The sequence below is a fragment of the Pseudorca crassidens genome, chromosome 5 (genome assembly GCF_039906515.1).
Source record: "Pseudorca crassidens isolate mPseCra1 chromosome 5, mPseCra1.hap1, whole genome shotgun sequence".
NCBI classification, from domain to species: domain Eukaryota; kingdom Metazoa; phylum Chordata; class Mammalia; order Artiodactyla; family Delphinidae; genus Pseudorca; species Pseudorca crassidens.
In genome coordinates, this window is record NC_090300.1 from 11,516,601 (window position 1) to 11,540,349 (window position 23,749).

The 23,749-nt window shown below is 36.8% G+C and overlaps 1 protein-coding gene across 1 annotated transcript in view; it reads right to left on the reverse strand.

The window, feature by feature from the left end:
- KCNH8 (potassium voltage-gated channel subfamily H member 8) overlaps positions 1-23,749 on the reverse strand; it is a 387,731-nt gene that overhangs the window by 143,750 nt on the left and 220,232 nt on the right. The window lies entirely within an intron of this gene.

Genomic DNA, 23,749 nt, shown 5'->3' on the forward strand with positions numbered 1-23,749 from the left:
TGATATTGAGCACATACTGCACATTTGGGTATCCTCTTTCATGAAGTTTTGGTACAGGACTTTTATCTACTGAAATATGTTTCCCTCCCTTTTCTTTTACTGATCTGTAGGAATTGTTATCATATGTCCTGGTTATGAATTGTGTTCTGTTTAAGTAATCGACGCCTTTGCCAAGGTAATTAAGATATTCTACTTGATGTCTTCTAGGAGTGTTATTTTTTAATTTTCACACTTTGTCTACAATCCATCTGCAATTGATTTTGTATATGGTGTGATACAGGAGTCAAGATTTATATTTGCCTGGTGGAAAATATATTCAACTGACCCAGCACCATTTTAGAAAACATTATCATTTCCAAAGCATTTCAGTGACATTTTTGTCATAAATCAGGAGATTTTATATATACGTGCTGATATGTTTCTGGTCTGTATATTTTGCTCCAATGACCTGCCTATCTGTTAGATCCTAGCTTTTCCAGTAGAGTCAGAAACAGATGTGTTCAAGCTATAGTTTAAGGACTCTCAATAGCATTTGAAATATGACTAATATATTTGACTTTTAAAGCATAAGTTGAGTCGTCAAAAATCTGAAGTTACACTAAAAGAGACTAAATGGATTTTTATTTGAAATATTTGAATTTTAAATATCAAATTGGAAGTATTTGAAATAATGGAACCATGCCTGATGATGAGAAAAATAGATTCTCACTTAAGCACGTGATGATTTCATAGTTATTTTTAGGAATGCCATCAACAGAAATTACATTTGTGTTATGCCAGAATTGCTTTTCCACTTGTGGTTTCTATAATTCAGTCTATTTTTAGTCATTGTAAAGAGGAAAATCACAAAAAGATCAATACTATCAAGCCACACCCATCTGCTTTCAGTAACATATGAGTAGGCCCAGGGAAAAATGCCAAAGTTGTGGCACTGAGTAATTCTTTGCTCTTGTCGTGTTATATTCCAGGTCACTGAAATCAAAGGGAAAGCTGGAAAGTAAAATGGTGTCTGTTTTATTAATTCTCCCTCAGGGCTGTTTGCGTACAGAGTGTAGCCCAACTGAAAGCAGCTCTTTTGCCCCTTTCCTGTTTGCCCATTTCCCTTCCCCTCTAACCTTAAAAGAACCTAATTACAGAAAAAAAGATCACTAGGCAATTTAACCTAACTCCTGACCTATGCTCTCCTGAATGCACATCATGCCTTGCCTAACCTGTTGATTCTTTTCCTAGGTAAAAAGAACGAAGAATTAAGCAGTTAAAGAATGACTAGCTCTCTATCCTCAACAGCCCGCTTAGCAATCCTGCAGGTGGATCACATAGGCAAGATCACATCTGAAGAAAGAGTCATCTAGTTTGCACCCAATGGAGAATGATACAGAACCCAACATCCTGACTTGATGATTCACTGAGATCATTCTCCCTTTAAAAAATGTCCTGGCTGAGCAGAATGCTCAGAGTCGGTCTCAGGACACGAGTCCACCTTTGCCCCAGGTAGCCGGCTATTCTGATTAAAGCACCTTTCCTTTCTATTGCTACTCGCCTCTCAAATTATTGGCTTTTGAGCGGTGAGCAGCAGAAGCTGAGTTCGGTAATATAATGACGTCAAGTCACTATCACGAGGCCTTTAACATGCAAGAATTCATCATGGTAGCTGGATCACCAAAGCCAAGAAAGGAAATCACAAGGCAAGCAGAACTAAAACTCTAAATAATCGTACTGGAACTCAACAAGACAGGGCAGTACTGGAATGGGGCAGGAGGAATTCCAGAGCCAGTTAATTCCAGGATGCAGCTGGTTATAGTGAGTCAGGACAGAAGATGTGCTTCAGGGGTTTAACTATGGTTTGGAAATATACAGTGTCAACAGGGCTACCAAATAGAGCTGGAGCCTTAAAAGAAATGAGTCTCCAGTTATTTTATTTGTTCGTATTTCACACCGAAAGCTTTTTTACGTTCTTACAAAGTTTATCCTTTAAATTTATTGTATGGTATTTCTGGAGGGAAGGGAAGAAACTGTTCTTGTTTCTGTTTATATAATGAAAATATAGTCTCCAGAGTTTCTTAGTGATATTCCAGAGAGAACAAAACATAACTCTCAAAACCCATGAACCCTATGTTTTTCTACTTATTATATTTTCTACTTATTTTAATTACTTATTTCTACTTGTTTTCTACTTATAGGGTAGTGGGCTTTGGTCTAAAAATGAATAAAATTTTACAAAAACAAATCTATTTGTTAAAAGTGATCTCATGTACTCAGGAAAGGTCTTGCCCTCAAATTAACCTTTTATTATACTGAGATTGTTTTACTGCTATTTTTCTAGCAGTATTGGCTAACCACGTGTCTTTATTGGGGCTAGCGTAAGAAGGTCCTACAAAATTCAGGTTACTCAGGACTGAACACTGCCACAAACTGTAAACCTAAGGTTTTATTCTGAGAAGTTGTTTTTTGAGGCATCACTCAAACAACTGAGTAATGCAAATGGGGTATTTGGCTGTCACTAGCATGTTACTAGACTTTGAGTGGTTTTGATGATTTCTATTACCCAAGCTAATGCTATTTGCTGTTTTAGCATCTCAATGTCCAGCAGTACTGATGCTCTTCTGAACATACTTAAACAGAAGCAGGCATGCACCCTTTGCTATTAGGGAGATTCAAACACAGCTGTCCCTCAACTTGCTTCTAGATTGCTATTGGCCATGCCTTCTGTATATATTTCAATTGTTATCAGACTTTTCACTTTTTTGGCAAGTTCAGATTTTCAACCTGTCATGAAAATACATCTCTTGATGATAAGAATTCATTTGTAATATCTTAATAAAGATGTCCAAGACATGGGTTGATCTGATCAAATATCACCCTCCATAGCTGTTCACTATGCTTCCCCCTACTTTTCTTTTATGGGGTACCTTTAATGAGCATGTAAATTATTACCTTTGCTTATTAGTAGACCTCACCACTTGGGAAGAACTGGCTTGGTGTCTTGTAATACATGCCATTTGAAATGCATTCAAAACATGCAACAGCAAAGCTCTTAATAAATGGCTGTGGAGAAATAGCATATATATTTATTTTTCAGGTAGAAAATTTGCATATTATGTTGATATTAGGATCTGAGCTCGGCGAGTAAAGGGTCATTTGCATTGAGTCAAAATGACACCCAAAGGAATGTGAGACACCCTTAAAGTAGTATGTCATTGCCTCTAATATTTAACATAACCCCTTGCTTTTCTTTGCTCTTGTTGCCTCAATCTAAAAGCCCTGTAATGCACCTATAGGGTATAATGCAAAATACAGCTGTTCACCAAAATTCATATTCCCCTTTCTCCAGAGTAATAGAATTGTAGCTGGATGACATCCTGAGGTCCCTTTGCAACTAGTGCGGTCACGTAGCTAAGCTCCTGCAAACAGAATAGTTGTGTGCAAATTTTATGCTCTGTCCAATAAAACTGTGTATATTAGCTTTTTCATGCTCTTTGCTTTTCTGTTTTTCTGGCTGGAATAAAGAATGAAGTGACCTTAGAAGCCATCTACTAAATAAGGTAGAGCCACTGTCAGTCTCAGTTGTTAAATAACTGTGTAAGAGAACCACTCGCCTCTGCTCCTCTCTACTAGCCTTCAATACACTCAGAAAAGCATTAGGTGAGAGAGAATAAATTTCTACATCCCATAAGCCACTGAGTTATTGTTGCAGTTCTTGTTATAACATCCTGTTAAATCAAACTAATACACAAAGCAAAGCCCACAACTCTCTCCTTCCATTAACTTAGTAATTTAACAGTTCCCAGTCCCAAGAAGCAGTGTTTTAGTGGCTGGTCTTAACTGTCCAATCAAAACGTGACTTTTTATCATTATAGACAAAGACTCACCCAGTTCTCCAGCCTCTACTAAGGATGGCAGTACTCCTTAGCAGTAGTTTTTCTTTTGCAATCCTTAGTCAAATACAGGTCAGCATCATTTCAATACAAACCCTTCCTGCACGTGCTCCTGGGCATTCAACCTCCTGCTGGGCTTGCTAAAGCCAAGGCATTAATATGATCCATTGAGGTCCCCCCTGTGTTAACTTGCCAGCTTTAACAAATTAGATACAGGACAGCCAGTTACCTTTGAAATTCAGATAAAGAATAAATAATTCTTTAGCATAAGTATGCCCTATAAATAGAAAAAGTTCTTTTATTGCTACAACTGTCCTTAGACTATTATGCTCTCATGAAACATCCAGAGGGCTTGGAAAGAGATCTAGTCAGAAAAAGACCAACAAGCACCATTTGACAAACAAGAGGCTACAGGTGACTGGAAAACACTTCTGAGAACTTGTTACAAACATTAAATAAAATAAACATAAAAATACTTTTATTAAATCTACTATTCAAAGTATGTTTACTCCTCATTTCCTTTGTATTTCCTTTTTTGTTTTATTCCATTTCTGCTTGGTTGTTCACTAGCTGTGTGATCTTTTTTTTTTTTCTTAACATTTTCATTGGAGTATAATTGCTTTACAATGGTGTGTTAGTTTCTGCTGTATAACAAAGTGAATCAGCTATACATATACATATATCCCCATATCCCCTCCCTCTTGAGTCTCCCTCCCACCCTCCCTATCCCACCCTTCTAGGTGGTCACAAAGCACCAAGCTGATCTCCCTGCGATGCAGCTGCTTCCCACTAGCTATCTATTTTACATGTATATGTCATATATAATGTATATATGTCAATGCTATTCTCTCACTTGGTCCCAGCTTACCCTTCCCCCTCCCTGTATCCTCAAGTCCATTCTCTACCTCTGTTTTTATTCCTGTCCTGCTCCTAGATTCATCAGAACCTTTGTTTTTTTTTTTAGATTCCATATATATGTGTTAGCATGCAGTATTTTTTTTTCTCTTTCTGACTTACTTCACTCTGTGTGACAGACTCCTAAATCCATCCACCTCACTACAAATAACTCAATTTCATTTCTTTTTATGGCTGAATAATATTCCATTGTATATATGTGCCACATCTTCTTTATCCATTCATCTGTCGATGGACACTTAGGTTGCTTCCATGTCCTGGCTATTGTAAATAGTGCTGCAAAGTGACTTTTAAAGTGACTTAACCTCTTTGAGCTTCAGTTTCTTTATCTATAAACTGGAATAAGTATTACTATCAAATTTTATTCTTAATTATACTGTCACACATAAGATCAGCTTTAAAAATATTGTGAGACAGGAAAAACAGGAAGTAGCTCTTTGCAACTTCATCTTCTTAAAGGGTTGTTCTAAGTTTTAAATGAGATAATGTCAATAAATATGTTTTAAATCTTCTAATATTTTCTATAGAAATGAAGCACCAGTCATTTTAAGAATCAGACTTAACATCTTTCATCTGTCTTAGTGAGACCACCTGTTTTATCCAGGCCAATATCTGACTCAGCACAAGTGATTCATAGTCTTTACTTTACTTCTTTCCTATCGCAGTCAATTTCCAGTCATGCTCACTTTCAAACATTCAACATAAATTTACAGAACACTTACTGTACACCAGACACCAGTAATCCAGTGTCTTTATGCTGAATTCCACTTCTACGATTATGATCTTTATCCAGTGACCTTATTCGTGTTAGGTTTCTTCAAACATTGCACTCTAGCAATAAATTTCATTTTGCTTGGAAAGCTAGGCTTAGACAGAATTATGAATGGGTGATATCAGGAAGGCTGAAATTTTCCTTTTCCCTTCTTGGTTCCTTTAACTTGTTGAATAGTTAAAATGACACAAGAAAGATCAGCAGGAGAAAATCAAATGTAATTATATATACACATACAGGGACTCTGTATAAACATGGGAGAGTCCAAAGACAGGCAAGATGATGTTTAGATTTCATTCTGGACTAAAGAAAGGAGGGCAGGGGTCTGGGACTTCAAAGAGAAGGAATGTAATTCACAGGAAGATGAAAAAAGAGCAGATGTTTGGTAAACAAATGTTTGCTGGGCCATGTAGAAACAATGGGACACAGAGAAATTTTAACAAGCAGACCTTGTTAGGTTCCTCCCTGTCTACACACCTAGTTCATATTATACTATAGATCTCTCTGGTATAGTTCTCCTTCCTGGAATATGCTCTCTATCTAAATTCTTTTAGGCAGTTAAGGGAGAGGTGAAAAAAATAACTTCCTGAGTCTTCTGTTTCTTCTGCATGCCAAAGGAACACATTTAGGGGTGACCAACTTTGCTTCCCTCCAGTGAATAACCACAAGCATAGCTTATTTCTTGTTGCCACCTTGGTAAGTCCATCCTCATTCCAGACACTCAGATCTCATAGTCTCTCCCACTTTCCTATCAACTTTTCTTCTCTGATCACACCTTCACATTCCATAACTAGTATGGACCAGTTCTACATCTGTTTCAAAATACAGCACAGATGTCTTTCCCACAGTCCTGGTGTCATACTACACAGCTTGGAGCAGGGCTTCCACTGCTCTTATTACTGTCTGCTAAGAGTTTTTCACACGTAGGCAAATCTCCCCAATTACTGTATAAGCTTCTCAAATAGAGGGAGAATGCCTTCAAGTTTTTCAGTACCCTTTTCATCACCCAGATCATGGTATCAGGTTTATATCAGGCCTGCCTTTAAATAGTTCTTATTAGTTGATTGACAGAAAAGAGTTTAAATTTTCTGGTGGTCAGTATGTCCGGCCGAGTCAAGGCTATTGCATCTCCTTGCTTCTCTGCATGCCCATAGATCTCCCTCCTAGGGATTCATCCAGAGAGAAATGGCATCCTAACACCTAGCTTTTAGAATTGCTGGCCTCATCCCACTCTCATTCAAGTGCACCACTTGAAGGGTCTTAACAAGTTCTTGGTCTATTTTCAAGGGGCTGGGCAGGGTGCCAAAGCTTGTGTAATTTCCCAAGCTACCTGCTGTTTGCTTAATGGTACTGACTTGCCAAGGATTAGTAATTCCAAAGTGGTTTATAGCGTTTAAAAATAAAAACAGTTTGCTGTGAAGCCATTCAAAGAAAGCCATGCAGGCTTGCCCTTGGAAACACGGCTATTCAACTCAATGAGCTGCATTTCATATTTTGTTTTTCTGAACTATGGAAGTAGGTAAACAATAGTTTACTGCCTACTATGGGTCAGATACTGTAATAGTTGGAGGAACTAGAGAAACATATATACTATCCAGTTCATATCCTCCCAGAGCTCATAGTGTATTTATAGTATGTGCATGGGAGGAGAGAAATAGAGAATTATGACATAGGGTTAAAGAATGGGCAAGGAACACCACTTAAGTAGTGCAGGAGGGAAATCTAACCCAGAATCATGGTGACAGGTATAAGAAGAGATAAGAAGACTTTGTAGAAGAGGTCAAAGATGATACTTCACGAATAAGGAGAATCTGCTTGGGTAAAGAGGAGCTAAGCAGATGTCTTGCCACTTTTTTCTGAGAGTAGAAAATACAGAGAATGTGAAAATACAAAGAATGTGAGGAATGACACAGCTGAGGGACTGCAAGTGGTCTGATGTGGCTGGAGCCACAAAAAGGAGGAGCATGTGGTGATAGATCAAAGGATAGAGATGCAGGGTCTAGACGATGAAGGGCCTTCTATGCTCTGATGAGGAACTGCCATGTGCAATCACTTGGATGACATTATATTGATCCCCAACGAATATTTAATCAATTTAATAATACATAGTGAATTACATCTTAGGCCCAGGTGGCCATAATGTTTTCAGGTATTTAGAATCTTTAAACAACTTCTCAATATATTCAATGTGTATTTGGTTTTTCTAAATTATTTATGTAATTATCTTAAAACAATGGGGGTAATGGGAGTAAAGATTATTCCAGTGGCAAATGTTCAATGCATGAATTGAAATGGGAAATATAAGCCACATAAATAAGGCCATTTTTACTTAGAGAACATCATTTTTTTTTATATACTGCAAGAAAACATACTTGAAAAAGTTGGCTGAGAATGACATAGCAGAGTTCACGTTTGTGTAAGTGGAAAAAAACCCCTCATTTCTCTGCAATAAGTTTCTAAATCAAGAACTCACCATTTTCTTTTGGGTTTCTAACTTTAGTAATATTCCATTCTTAATTTCCTTACCTCGTTCAAAACAAGCACTATTGTTTCATATTTTATCATCTCGTGCTCATTCTCATAGTCTAGGTAATCTGGAAGTCACAGGCAGCTTCCTTCTCGGATGTGTGCTAAGACAATTTTCCTCCACATTTGCCATCTCACAAATGTTTCAGATTTAAAAATAATTCAGGTATATTGTGAAACAAGTTTTATATTTGTCAGGCAAATACAGCTCTATTTTTCATGTATATCTAATCTCCTAAGAAAAAAAGGAATAAAGAACAATAATATAATATTGATAAATTATTTTGTCTGAATTACTCTATTAAATGACTATAAAGTATTTAAAAAATTCAGAAAGAAATATGTACCTAGAACTTCTCACAAGGGCTACTACTCTACAAAACTATGAGTATGAAAAAATTGCATTCCAACTAGAGTTTTACTACCAAAAAATGCTCTATGGAAAATGTAATTAAAAAATGTGTTATAAACTGCATATATTAATATTTTTGGCCCAACAATTCTAATCCTTAAAATAATTCTAACCACAGCAGTAGGGTCTTTTGCATTTGATACTCTCTTTGCTTGGAATGGTCATCAAGACGTACATTTGTTCCTCGCTTCTCTTCTGTCTTTATCTAAATGTCATTTCTGAAGTCACTTTCTTCCTGACCACTTCACTTAAAATCGCAGCCCATTCCTTCCCTCTTCTCTGATTTATTTTTCTCCATGCCACTCACCACTTTCTGACATGCTATATATTGTACTTATTTGTTTTCTTTCCTGTTTGTCTCCTATTAGAATATAAATTCAAGGATCTCCATTCGTTTCACTGCTCTATCAACATCTAAAGCAGTGCACGGCAAACAATGGGCATTCAATATAGATTTGTTAGTGAATGAGTATATTTTTCACACAGATGTTCATTACAATTTTTTATTTGAGAGGCAAAAAATAAAAATCTTTCTAAATGTGTAACAACTAAGACACAGTTAAGTACACAGAATAGTTCACTTACATGATGGAATATCATGCAACTATTCAATGTTTATAAATATTTATAAAGCACAGAGAAACATTTATATTAAAATTTTATGTGAAAAAAGGGGCACCAAAATTTGTGTAGACTATGATTACAACCACATGAAAAGAAACAGAGAAGGGCTTCCCTGGGCTTCCCTGGTGGCGCAGCGGTTGAGAGTCCGCCTGCCGACGATGCAGGGGACACGGGTTCGTGCCCCGGTCTGGGAAGATCCCACATGCCGCGGAGCGGCTGGGCCAGTGAGCCATGGCCGCTGAGGGTGCGTGTCCGGAGCCTGTGCTCCGCAACGGGAGAGGCCACAACAGTGAGAGGCCCGCGTACCGCAAAAAAAAAAAAAAGAAAAAGAAACAGAGAAAACAGCAACCAGAAAGCTTTAATGTTGAAGTGGTTGTATTGGAATGGGTGTGTCTGAAGACCATTTGTTTCTCTCCACTGTTTCTATTTTAAAGTTTATATACTTAGCATAATATATCCACAGAGGAGAAATTAAACTAATCAAAAGAAAATGTCTTGAAAGTCTAATTTTTTGGTAGAACAAAATATTGTTATTGTTAGAACACTGTCATTGCAGATGATTTTGTTTATAGCAAAGAATGGTGAGAATATTTCCATAAATCTACGTGTCTAATAGGAAATGATGGTAAATAAAGTACTTTTAATAATGAAACATAAACTTATTATTCTAGCCTAAGGAAAATATGAATTGCTATTTTTGAACCAATCAAATGAAGAAGCACTCTGCTTTGCAGTTTCACATGGTTAAGGAAAATACAATGGTCACATATCAATAGTTGATTTATCAAAGCACTTCATGTGAAAAGCTTGAAGAAGCAATAATTGAAATATAGTTTATTTGCAAAATAAATGCAATTTTAGTTTTTGTTTAAGTAGATACTTTTAAGCCAGCTTATTTTGGAACTCCTAATAACAGTGATGAAATTGAAAAAGTAGTACCTTACTTTTCAGTGTGCTTTTTCCCCCCAAGGCATTCTGACATATAAAATCTCTCCAGTTGTGAGGTAAGACATTGGATATGGTGTACTTCTCTGGGAATCTGAAGGGGTAGGGTAATTTTCTTTTTTTGGTTTAATTATTGCTATATCCTCAGGCTTAGATTTATTCAGCAGAAAATAGTAGTCGAATGGGCACTGATTCATTTCTAGCCAATGGTTAATGTTCAGTACAATACATTTCATTTATCTGATACTCCAAATATGTTAACTGTGAATGTAGGCACTGTTAATACTCTTGTAGTGGGTTCGAATAGCCGCGTGGGACAAAGGTCAAACCTGAGCCCTGGCTATGAATGTCATCTTGAGTTACTGTTAGAGACCCTATGACTCCATTCAAGGTAAGCGTGAATGGCTAAATGGGATAACTCAACATACTTATGGCTTTGGGTTATGGGGCTGCAGGTATGCATATATGGGGATGTATGTCTGTGTGGACTTTCGTTGCCACCCTGTGTTTGAAAGGCAGGATGAGACTAACAGGAAGAATGGGACTGACAGGGAGAGAGGATGGGAGGGAAGGACTCAAATGCTAAGAGATAAATGGATGGTAACTAACCAAACCTTCTAAATATGTAGTACAGAAATACCAGGATGCCCAAATCATTCAGTGGTAAAATTTATTGTAATTCCATCATCACCATGAAATTTCAACTTTATTTATTCTTCAAAGTCTTTCCCTCCAGTATCAACGTCTATATCTTTACTTTTAAGGCATTTACCTAAAGGGGGAAATGACATCTTTGCACTTTTCAGGAAAATGAATGTAAGTTGGGGTTTGCTTGTACAATAAAAAAGATACTCAAGAATGCTGAAAGAATTAAAGTACTTCCTTTGAGGCTTGGGTTTCTACTGGAGAGTAATGAACTGGAGTTGAATGGGATAAGAAACTTATTCCTTGGTTCTACATTAAATGGAAAAAAAGCATATCTATAAAGATTGTGCACAACAAACAGGGGATTTGGGGTGAAGTTTTACAAAGCAAACATGTATTTAAAAATACTATTAGAAACTGAACACAGATCCAGTAAAATTATAAAGTTGTTGTATAGACAAGTCAGTTACTCTAAAGCTGGGGATTAAGGTTTTAGCTAATATCTTCCTTCTCGACGGTATAACTGGAAGCCCAGCTTTTGGTCTCAGGCCTCATCAGAGCTGGGCAGGAAAAAGGAAGAGGGGCTGAAATGCAGATCAGCTCAGTTCCTTGTTCCTAGAAGTGCTGATGAAAGACTGGATGGAAAAAGACACGGGAATAATTGCCTTTAATATTGTTTGGGAAGCATTTGATGCATGCCAGACCACAGCACTGCAGATTAAGGATGCTTGACTTAGGTAGATGTAAGGCGATAGTATTTGAGATCTTCTCTCGGTTTTTCTAAAAGGATGCTGAACCAAGTCTGTAGGAGGAGCTATAAAGATTCATATCCTTTAAGTGGTAAATGATTCCCCAGATACCTGTGTTCCTGAAAGTTAAGGATGTGGAATATTCTGGTCTACTTTATTGCCATGATTAGCTGGATTTTCAGTATGTATTAAAGAGTCCTGATTTTCTGAAAATAGTATTAAAACAATCCAAGGATACATGGGCTTGGTGATGTTATTGAGAATACTCATCACTACTGACTAAACAGTGAGTGATTTCTTGATACAATTACCTCACTAAATCCTCACAATAATGCTACTATTTTTGCCATTTTACAAATGGGTTTTAGTCCAGACTTGGTCAGTAATTAGCTAGATCTTGAATAAATTCCTTATTGTTTTCCCCCCTTTCCTTCTTATGTATAAACAGATTGATCTGCCTTAATTATGTCGCAAGGTTATAATTAAAACTAAATGATATGAAGAAATAAAGAGTCTGAGATAGCAAAATCTGGTGACATGTAGGTGAATAGAAGCATTGGTTAACAAAGAACTGCAGACAAAAGGAGAAAGAAATAAAATAATCAGAAATGATGAAAATATAGATATATGCTCATAAGAAACACTGCGTTTACAGGAATTCTATTCATTAGTTGGGGTAAAATCATTTGAAAATATGTAAATGGTGATCTAAAAGCACTAAATAAATACCAAATGATGGTTGTGATGATTAATGAATTAAAGTCAAACCTGCATATTTCTAAAATGGTCGCTGCATGTGATACTGTCCCCACTGAGAACCAATGAACTGGAACTACCTAAATCAACAGAGTATAACCTTAAATATATAACATTGAGAAAAAAAATGCCTTTTGAATATGCATGGGGTGTTTGGCATTGTCATAATAATTGGGGAGGCTTGCTGGTGGATAGTGGGTGAGGATGTTAGATGTTCAGACCTGGACAGGACTACACAGTGTAGGATTGCCCTTTATCTCACACAACTGTCAACTGTCCTTTTATGACTAAGGTAAATGCAGAGTAAACAGAAAGTTCAGTTGCATATCTTGTTTCTTTTGACCTTGTAGCTTTCTGAGGACTTCTTAGAGAGACCAAGTCAGTCAGAGTTATAGATTTATGGAGTAGCCTATACTTCTAAGCCTTTGTGGTTATAGCAGCAGATAAGAAGTACGTGCAAACCACCTCCTAGATAGGCTCACAGTGAAATGACAGGTCAGAAGAAAGAGCATTCTATTTCTTTGGAACAGATATATCTTAGAGTTTCTGAAATTGTCCAGTACAAGGGGTCATGGATAATAGCGTTGTAATTTATTTTTTATTTTTAAAGTGAGAGAGTTATCAGTAGCAGAATATCCAATTAACAGTGGTTCTAATAATAGGAGCTTTATTATATCACTTGGCAGAGTCTAGAGGTGCAAAATTTCAGCTTCCTGCTCTGCCATCCGTGTCTTTCCTATATCTCTCCTAATAATTAAGGATGACTGCAGTAGTCACACACAACATATTCTTCCATTCACACATCACGGGGGAAATGAAGGAATAGGGACACGAATATTTTTCCCTCACATGTCTCTCTTCTTTCATTCAGGGGAAAAGTGATTTCCAAGAAGCCCCACAGAAACAACCTATTTCTTAAAGGACAGAATCAGTCACATACTCACCCCTGCTCCTGAAGCAGCTAAGGGGAAGGGAATTCCCCCTGGCTTAGACTCTACTCATCATTAATTCCCTGGGCCTGGGCATACTGTTGCCTGCACAAAATTGGGTTCTTTGGGTTGTTAGGAAATGGGGACGTTTTACAACCAAGATTTCAGAGATTCAAACTATTAATTTCTTCATTCATGGAAAAGAAGAGAAGGAAGTTGGTATTCTTTCTCTAATTTTATGCTTCATTGCTATTAATAAAGAAAAGCAAGTTGAGTGGAATTTTTCAGAAAATGGCATCATGATTATAAACTCTTCAGAAACCTTATCTAACGACCAGGAGACCTGAGTCTGCCATCCATTAGTTACGGGGCTTTGTGCACTAGGGCTCAGTTTCTCACCTATAAAGTAAGAAAGATTGAATTAGATACATTACCAGTAGGTCACTTCTCATTTTAAGTGTGTAAGGCTTTGAATCAGCAGCTGAGTTTTACATGATGGTTTTCAAACTAAAAGTAATCTTATAACCACTTTGTAACTTACAGCCAAGGCTTGTGCCCTATTGATCCTAAAGGACCAACGTGGCTTACAAACAATTTATCTGAAGAGGAAGAGAGTAGTTAGGAGAGATCAAGCTCACCATTCGTATTTATATTCTGACAAGCATAATTACACTCAGATGCTTTCTTTATGGTGAACCTATCAGGGAAGACTGTTTTTGAGTCAGTCTTCCCAAAAGAGGGTCACTGAGTGGTCAGAGAAGAATACGCTGAGAGGTAAAGATAACTTTAGGAGATGCTGGATTAATCACAGTTAAACAGATTTCTTTATCACTGAATTTCTCAGAGGATTTATAATGCTAAAGTACATTATAAATCTCCTAAAGAGATATAGTACCTTCCAACTTTCATTTTGACTATGTATTTATTTTTCATGGAACATTTAATTTTTCCCCACTTAGAAGATAATCTCATTTGTATAGCGTTGTACAAATAACAAAATATTTTGAAAAACATCATTTATTTTGCTATATGAAAACATAACCTTCCCAAACCTCTTGTTAACCTACTTCTTAACAATTCTGAACCATTTGACTATAAGATGCCAACTTAGAGAATAGAATACACTATTCTATAAATAGAATATAAACAATGTTAAATATGCATATGGGTTTTATTGCACATACCAATTTAATAAATTTTAAATGGTATAAAAACACTGTCTTAGTATCATAAAAATACATTGTTAGAGGCAATACAATTTTTTATTCCTTATATTTTGATTTCTTTCTCAGTGATCATTTTTAGGCCACCTTTGTGAAATATTTCATAGAATAAAAGTTCTGGGAAACATACTTTGAGAAAGGTTAGTTTAAATTATTTTTCCAAACATATTATAATAAAATGTAGAGGAGTTGAAACTCCTCTACATTTAGAAAAAAGAGCAGTAGGAAAACAGTAGGAAAGAGCAGAGAAGTTTTTAGTGCTTATAAAAATAAGTCAGTTAACTAGGGATTCCAGGCAGGAGTTATACTTAAACCATTGGCAAACCCAAATACCAAATTATAAAGTCATCTTTGTAGAAGCTAAACTGCATGAAAACAGGAGTGGAGTTTCCATTCTTCTGTCATGAAACTAGTAAGAGATGGGTATTTTTTACCTAGAAAAACATCTTGCTGCCTGGAGCACAGTAGAAATGGCAATAAGAAAGAACAGCAGAAGATTTAGGGGCAACTCTCAGAGGGGCAAGCCAGACTCTATTAGTTTAGCAGGGGAAATCAGCCTAAAAGAAAGAAAAAAAACCACCTTATATCTTTCTCACAGGTGTGAGTTCTCCTGAGTATAAACAAGTCATCATCTGTCAATGAATAGGTAGTACCAGAAATGGCTTCTAAGCTCTAGAAATGTCCAATATCTAAGAACCAGGAAGAGCGGGAAATAAAGTTCCAAGATATAACCTTGTCTCTATGACAGAGTTGAAAAAAATAATAATGATAATAAATACTTGTTAAGCAGATACTCAGGCTTAGGTATGTTGAGTGATTGTTGAAGTTCATGAGAACTTTGACAAGGTCATGAGGAGCCTTTTTAGAGTCCTAATTTATGTTTGTCTTGGGTGGGTGGCAAAAGGCATCAAAGGTTAGCAAAGTAAAATGATATAAAACTAACAGAATGTAAATTGTTACAGCCACTATGGAGAACAGCATGAAGGTTCCTTAAAAAACTAAAATAGAGCTACCATAAGATCTAGCAATCCCACTCCTGGGCATATATCTAGAGAAAAACATGGTTCAAAAAGGATACATGCACCCCAATGTTCATTGCAGCACTGTTTACAATAGCCAAGACATGGAAGCAACCTGAGTGTCCACCAACAGATGAATGGATAAAAAAGATGTGGTATAGATATACAATGGAATATTACTCAGTCATTAAAAAGATTGAAATAATGCCATTTGCAGCAACATGGATAGACCTGGAGATGGTCATACTAAGTGAAGTAAGTCAGACAGAGAAAGACAAATATCATATGATATAGCGCTTACATATGGAATCTAAAAAAAGTGATACAAATGAACTTATTTATAAAACAGAAACAGACTCACGGACTTAAGGGAATGAACTTATGGTTACCAGGAGGCAAGGGTGGGAGGGAGGGATAGCCTGGGAGCTTGGGATTGACATGTACACACTGCTATATTTAAAACAGATAACCAAGGACCCCCTGTAAAAAAAAAAAAGAATCTTATCAAAATAAATAAATAAATAAAAAAAATGGACTGGCATATGGACACACCCCATTTGTCTACAATTTTCCCTTTCTTCTTTGTTAATTGAGGTATAATTGACATATAACATTATATTCGTTTCAGGTATACAACATAATGATTTGATATTTGTATATATTGTGAAATGATCACCACAAAAAATCTAGTTACCATCTGTCACTATCTGATTTTTCCTTGTGATAAGAACTTCTAAGATCTACTCTCTTAGCACCTTTCAAATATGCAGTACAGTGTTATTGACTGTACTCACCATGCTGTACATTAGATCCCCATGACCTTTTAAGTTTATAACTGAAAGTTTGTAACTCTTGACCCCTTCACACATTGTGCCCACCTCCCAATACTCCCTTCCTCTATGGCAACTACTGATCTGTTTTCTATCTATTGGTTTGGTTTTCCATAGTGCAATACCCTCAAGATCCAGCCATGTTTTTGCAAATAGCAATATCTCATTTTTCATGGCTGAGTAGTATTCCACTGTATAAACAGTAGGGGATTGGTTCCAGGGTCCCCAAGGATACCAAAATCTGCGGGTGCTCAAGTCTCATATAAAATGGCATAGTATTTGCATATAGCCTACACACATCCTCACATATACTTTAAATCATCTCTAGATTACTTACAATACCTAATATAAGGTAAATGCTGTGTAAATATTTGTAAGTACAATGTAAATGTGATGTAAACGGTTGCTGGTGTGTGACAAATTCAAATTCTGCTTCATGGAAAGTTCTAAAAACTTTTTTCTTGTGTGTTTTCGATCCACAGTTGGGTGAATTTGCAGATGTGGAGCCCACAGATATGGAGGGTTGACTGTATACACAAACAACTTTTTTCATCCATTCATCCATCCATGGAAACTTAGGTTGTTTCTGTATCTTGGATATTGTAAATAACGCTGCAACGAACATAGAGGTACGCATATCTTTTTGAATTAATCTTTTCGATTTCTTCAGATAAGTACCAAAGAAGTGGAATTGCTGGAATTTATAGTAGTTCTATTTCTAATTTTTTGAAGAAGCTCCATACTGTTTTCCATAGTGGCTGCACCAATTTACATTTCCACCAACAGTGAATGAGGTTCCCTTTTCTCCACATCCTCACTAACACTTGTTATTTCTTGTCTTTTTGATAATAACCATCCTAACAAGTGTGGTTTTGATTTGCATTTCCCTGATGATTAGTGATGGAAAATGTCTTCATATCCTCTGCTCAATTTTTAATCAGATTGCTTGTTTTTCTATTATTGAGTTGTATGGGTTCTCCATATATTTTGGATATTAACCTCCTATTGATATATGATTTGCAAATATCTTCTCCCATTCATTAGGTCACCCTTTTATTTTTTTTGATGGTTTCCTTCACTGTGCAGAAGTTTTTTGGTTTGATGTAGTCCTACTTGTTTACTCTTGCTTTTGTTGCCCTCGACTTTGGTGTCTGATCCAAAAAATCTTTATCAAGACTGATGTCAAGGAGTTCATTGCCCATGTTGTCTTCTAAGAGTTTTATGGTTTCAGGTCTTACATTCAACTCTTTAATCAATTTGAGTTAATTTTTGTACATGGTATAAGATAGTAGTCTATTTCCATTCTTTTGCATGTGGTTGTCAAGTTTTCCTAACACCATTTATTGAAGAGACTGTCCTTTGCGCATTGAATATTCTTGCCCTCTTTATTGAAAATTAATTGATCATATATGTGTGAGTTTATTTCTGGGCTCTCTATTCTGTTCCATTGATCTATGTGTCTGTCTTATTGATCTATGTGTGTTTTATAATGTTTTATACTGTTTTGATTACCATGGCTTTGTAATATAGTTTGAAATCTGGGCACATTATATCTCTAGCTTTGTTCTTTTTACTCAAGATTGCTTTAGCTATTCAGGGTTTTTGTGGTTCTGTACACATTTTAGGATTGTACATTCTTTTCTGTGAAAAATGCCATTGGAATTTTGATAGGGGTTGTATTAATTCTGTAGATTGATTGGGCAATACGGACATTTAAACAATATTAAGTCTTCTGATCCTTGAGCATAGAATATCTTTTGATTTATTTGTGTCTTCAATTTCTTACATCAACGTCTCATAGATTTCAGTGTACAGGTCTTTTACCTCCTTGGTTAAATTTATTCCATGGTATTTTATTCTTTTTTATGCAATTGTAAGTAGAATTGTTTTCTTAATTTCTCTGGTAGTTCACTGTTTGTGTATAAAAATGCAACAGATTTTTGTAAATTGATTTTGTACCCCACAACCTTCCCAAATTATTAGTTCTAATAGTTTTTTGGTGGGGTCTTTAAGATTTTTCTATATATAAAATTATGTCATGTGCAAATAATGAAAGTTTTACATCTTCATTTCCAATTTGCATGACTTTTATTGCCTTTTCTTGCCTAATTGCTCTGGCTAGGACTTCTAATGTTATGTTGAAAAATAGCGGGTTTTCTTGTTTTGTTCCTGATCTTAGAGGAAAAGCTTTAGCTAACATACTATGATGGGCTTATCATATATGGCCTTTATTAGGTTGAGGTACATTCCCTCTATACCCACTTTGTTAAGAGTTTTTATCATAATGAACATTAGCTTTTTTCCAATGCCCTCTCTGCATCTGTTGTGACCATCATATGATTTTTATCCTTCATTTTGTTAATGGGGTGTATCACGGTGATTGTTTTTCAGATGTTGAATTGTTCTTACATCCCTGAAATAAATCCCACTTGGTCATGGTGTATGATCCTTATAATGTATTGTTGAATTTGCTTTGCTGATATTTTGTTGAGGATTTTTACATCTATGTTTGTAAGGAATATTCGTCTATAATTTTCTTTGTTTTGTGTGTGTGGTGCCCTGGTCTGTTTTGGTATCAGGGTAATGCTGGCCTCATAGAATGAGTTCAGTTTTTTGGAAGAGTTTGAGAAGAACACATATTAAATCTTCTTTGAGTGCTTGGTAGAATTCACCAGTGAAGCCATTTGGTCCTGGACTTTTGTTTGTTGGATGATTTTTGATTACTGACTCAATCTCCTTACTAGTAAACTGTCTATTCAGGTTTTCTATTTCTTCATAATTCAGTCTTGGAAGATTGTATGTTTCTGGAAATTTACCCATTTCTTCTAGGTTAGCCAATTTTTTGGCATATAATTGTTCATAGTAGTCCCTTACGACCCTTTGTATTTCTTTAGTACCAGTTGTATCTTCTCCTGTTTCATTTCTGGTTTTATTCGAGTTTCTCTTCTTTTTTTCTTTTACTGAATCTAGCTAATGGTTTGTCAATTTTGCTTATCTTTTCAAAGACCCAGCTCCTAGTTTTATTGATCTTTTCCATTGTCTTTTTAGTCTCTACTTCATTTATTTCTTCTCTAATGTTTATTATTTTCCTCCTTTTTCTAACATTGGGCTTTGTCTGTTTTTTTTTAGTTTTTTGGGGGTGTAAAGTTAGGTTGTTTATTTGAGATTCTTCTGTTTCTAGAGGTAAACTCGAATCACTATGAACTTCCTTCCCTCTTGAAACTGTTTTTGTTGCATTCAATAGATTCTGGTATGTTGTATTTTCATTTTTATTTGTCTCAAGGTATTTTAAAATTTCACCTTTGATTGCCTCATTGACCCTTTTCTTGTTCAGTAGCATTTGTTTAATCTCCACATATTTGAGATTTTCCCAGTATTTTTCTTGTAATTGATTTCTAGTTTCATACCATGTGGTCAGAAGAAAAGGCTTCATATGACTTCAATCTTCTTTAATTTATTGAGACTTGTTAAGTGGCCTAACATATGATCTCTCCTGGAAAATATTGCATGTGCACTTGAGAAGAATGTGTATTCTGCTACTTTGGGATGGAATGTTCTGTATATATGTATTCATTGCCTCTGATCTAATGTGTTAAGGCCAATACTTCCTTATTGATTTTCTTCTGAATGATCTAACCATTGATGTACGTGAGATATTAAAGTTCCCTAGTATTATTGTATTGCTGTCTATTTCTCCCTTTAGGTCTGTTAATATTTGCTTTGTATATTTAGGTGCTTCTATGTTGGGTGCATAAATAATTACAAAATGTTATATTGTCTTGTTGGATTTATCCCTTTCTCATTATGTAATACCTGTCTTTGCCTCTTATTACCATCTTTGTTTTATTTTATATATATATATTTTTTAATTTATTATTTATTTTTGGCAGTGTTGGGTCTTTGTTGCTGTGCACAGACTTTTTCTCTAGTTGTGGCAAGTGGGGGCCACTCTTCATTGAGGTGTGCAGGCTTCTCATTGCAGTGGCTTCTCCTGTTGTGGAGCACAGGCTCCAGGCGTGCAGGTTTCAGTAGCTGTGGTGCATGGGCTTAGCTGCTCTGCAGCATGTGGGATCCTCCTGGACCAGGGCGTGAACCTGTGTCCCCTGCATTGGCAGGCGCATTCTTAACCACTGTGCTACCAGGGAAGCCCACCATCTTTGTTTTAAAGTCTATTTTATCTGAGTATAGACACCCCAACTTTCTTTTGGTTTCCATTTGTGTGAAACAACTTTTCCAGCCCTTCACTTTCAGTCTGTGTGTGTTCTTACATCTAAAGTGAGTTTCTTATAGGCAGCATGTAGATGGGTCTTGTTTATCTATCCATTCAGCCACTCTATGTCTTTTTGATTTAGTCCATGAACATGTAAAGTAATTATTGACAGGTATGTACTTATTGCTGTTTTGTTAATTGATTTTTGACTGTTTTGTAGTTCTTCTCTATTTTTCTCTTCTTCTCTTGCTCTCCTCTCATGTGCTTTGGCGGTTTTCTTTGCTGTTATGGTTAGATTCCTTTCTCGTTATCTATTGGGTATCTACTACAGGCTTTTGCTTTGTGATTACCACAATACTCACATATGACAGCCTATATATAAATAACAGCCTATTTTAAGTTGATAGCAAGGTAAGTTTGAGTACATTCTAAAACTCTATATTTTTACTACCCCTCCATGTTTTCTCTTTTTGATGTCATAATTTACATCTTTTTATTTTGTGTACTTCTTATTGTACATATAGCTACTTTTACTACTTTTATCTTTTAACCTTCATAACAGCTTTATAAATGCCTAAATACTACCTTTACTATAAATATTTACTTTTACTGATAAAATTTTTACTTTCATTTTTTTGGTTACTAATTAGTACCTTTAGAGGTCCCTTTAACATTTCTTATAAAGTCATTTTAGTGGTGTGAACTTTAGCTTGTGCTTGTCTGGAAAATGTTTTTCTTTCCTTTGATTCTGGATGACAATCTCACTGGGTAGATTACTCTTGGTTGTAAGTTTTCCCCTTTCAGCATTTTGAATACATTGTGCTACTCCCCTCTGGCCTGTGAAGTTTCTCCTGAAAAATCTGCTTATAATCTTATGGGGCTGTGCACCATGTGCACACGTCATTTTACTCTTGCTGCTTTTAACATTCTCTCTTTAACTTTTGACATTTTAATTATAATGTGCCTTGGTATGGATCTTTTGGGGTTCATCTTTTTGGAATTCTCTGGATCTGAATCTGGATGTCTGTTTCCTTCCCCAGTTAATAAAGTTTTTCGCCATTATTTCTTCAAATAAGTTTTTTGCCCCTTTCTCTCTTTCTTCTCCTTCTGAACCCTCTATAATGCAAATGTTATTTTGCTTGATGTTGTCCCACAGATCGTTTAAGCTATTTCCACTTATTTATTTATTTAGGTATAGTTGCTTTACAGTGTTGTGTTAATTTCTGCTGTATAATGAAGTGAATCAGCTATATGTATACCTATATCCCCTCCCTCTTGGACCTCCCTGCCCAACCCCCCCATCCCACCCATCTAGGTCATCACAGAGCACCGAGCTGAGCTCCCTGGGCTATACAGCAAGTTTCTACTAGTTATCAATTTTACACATGGTAGTGTGTATATGCCAATCCTAATCTCCCAATTCGTCCCACTCCCCTTCCCCCCATGTCCACATGTTCGTTTTCTATGTCTGCATCTCTACTCCTGCCCTGCAAATAGGTTCATCTGTACCATTTTTCTAGATTCCACATATATGTGCTAATATATGATATTTGTTTTACTTTCTGACTTACATCATTCTGTATGACAGACTCTAGGTCCATCCACATCTCTACAAATGACCCAATTTCATTCCTTTTTATGGCTGAGTAATATTCCATTGTATATATGTACCACATCTTCTTTATCTGTTCACCTGTTGATGGACATTTAGATTGCTTCCATGTCCTGCCTATTGTAAATAGTGCTAGTGCTGCAATTCTTTTTTTTTCTTTTTTGCTCTTCTCTTTGGGTGAGTTCCACTACCCTGTCTTCCAGATCACTGATTCTTTCTCCTGCTTCAATTAGTCTGCTGTTGAATCCCTCTAGTGTATTTTCCAGTTCAACTATTATATTCTTCAGTCATGTGCCTTCTTACATTTTCTATCTCTGTTAAAGTTCTCACTATGTTTATCCATTCTTTTCTGAGTTTGGTGAGGATCTTCATGACCATTCTTTTGAACTCTTGACCTAGTTGATTACTATTTCTACTTCACTAAGGTTTTTTTTTTTTCCTGGGTTTTTATCTTGTTCTTTCGTTTGGAACATATTCCTGTTTCCTCATTTTGCCTGACTCTCTTTGTTTGTTTCTATGCATTCTCCTTTCAGTCCTGAAGGAGAGGCCTTTGTAGGAGATGAACCTTGTTGTTCAACCTTGCCCTGGCTCTTGGTTGTCTCTCGAACCTTTGTGATTGTCTAAGCAGCCTGATTGGCTCTTGATAGACCCCAGTTGTTGAGGGTGTGCCAATAGCTGTCAATGATCCAAAGGGAGGATCTCAGTCAGTACCTAGGTTCAGGTTGATTGGAAGTCAGATCCTCAGGCAGCAGCTTTTAAAGTATGCAAATATATACAGTCCTCTGAGACTTCAGTTGTAAACCCTACTGGCCTGTAGACCAGGCAATTTGGAGGTGTCCCCCTGGTGACAATTGCAAAAATCAGGGTTCCAGGTGAGTCTATAAGCTCTTTGAGCTGTAGTATGGCCAAGGAAGAGCACAGAGAAGGCATCCCCAGCTTGTGTTCCCTGAGGGCACCTTCTTAGTCCCTAGATGTGTAGTAAACCTGAAGCCTGCCCTTCAGGCTGAAGCTCTAGGACAAGAAAATAGACCTTTCTTCACAGGAAGATCTGGAGCGTGTTCAGTGTGCTGTCTGTGCTATGCCCTAGGGGTGACGGCCTGCCGAGAACTGTCTCTCTGGTTGTTTCAGTCCCATGGGGCCCAGAAACACAAGTTTCCCTGGCCACCAGAGCCAGGCTATCAAGGAGTAGGCACCAGTAGCTTTAGTGGGGTGGGGTATGCCCATCAACACTAGCTACATAGAAGGAGCACAAAACTGGCACCCACTAGCCCCTCAGTCTCTGGAGAGAGCCCCCACCAGCTTCTGCCCCTCCAGCAGACATGTTAATATTAGCTAACACATCTCCTTCACATATGGTCTAGGCACTTTTCAAACTGCTGCTTGCACACTTGGTCCCAGGGTGAGTAAGTCGGTGAGTGAGGCCTTTAAGAGTGGAATCTCTGTTCCCTACAGCCCTTGGATACTTCTGGATGTAAGCCCCATTGGCTTTCAAAGTCAGATGTTTGAAGGGCTTGTCTCTCAGGTGCAGGTCTCAAGGGTTGGGGTCCTGATGTTGGGCATGAACCCCCTCACTCCTCAGGAAGAAGTTCCATACGTGTGAGATCCTTCCAGTCGTGGGTTGCCACACAAGTAGTGGAGTTTTTGGTGAGACCGAATCTTTGCCTCTCCTACCTTCTTCACGTGGTCCTTTTATCCTTTGTTGTGAAG